Raw genomic sequence first — 275 nt, forward strand, 5'->3', positions numbered from 1 at the left:
TTGCTGTTCCTCGGTAACAATAAAAACCAGCGATTCAATAACATCCATAACAGAAGAACAAAAATTAATAACACACCTCTTACCGAAAGAAATCAGGTCGCTTTAGATATCACAGTAGTTGGAGTGATCGTGTTCACGGGGTAAAAGCCAGGTTGCAACTAACTTTTCCCTTCGATAATGCAACATTAAGCGTGTGTGTGGGGGGATTTCTTCTCGGAAATATAAGGTTACTATAGGAATTCCTCAGAGGAGACGTATTTTCCTATTTTGTTTTG

This window comes from Penaeus monodon, chromosome 22 (assembly GCF_015228065.2).
Source record: "Penaeus monodon isolate SGIC_2016 chromosome 22, NSTDA_Pmon_1, whole genome shotgun sequence".
Taxonomy (NCBI): Eukaryota; Metazoa; Arthropoda; class Malacostraca; order Decapoda; family Penaeidae; genus Penaeus; species Penaeus monodon.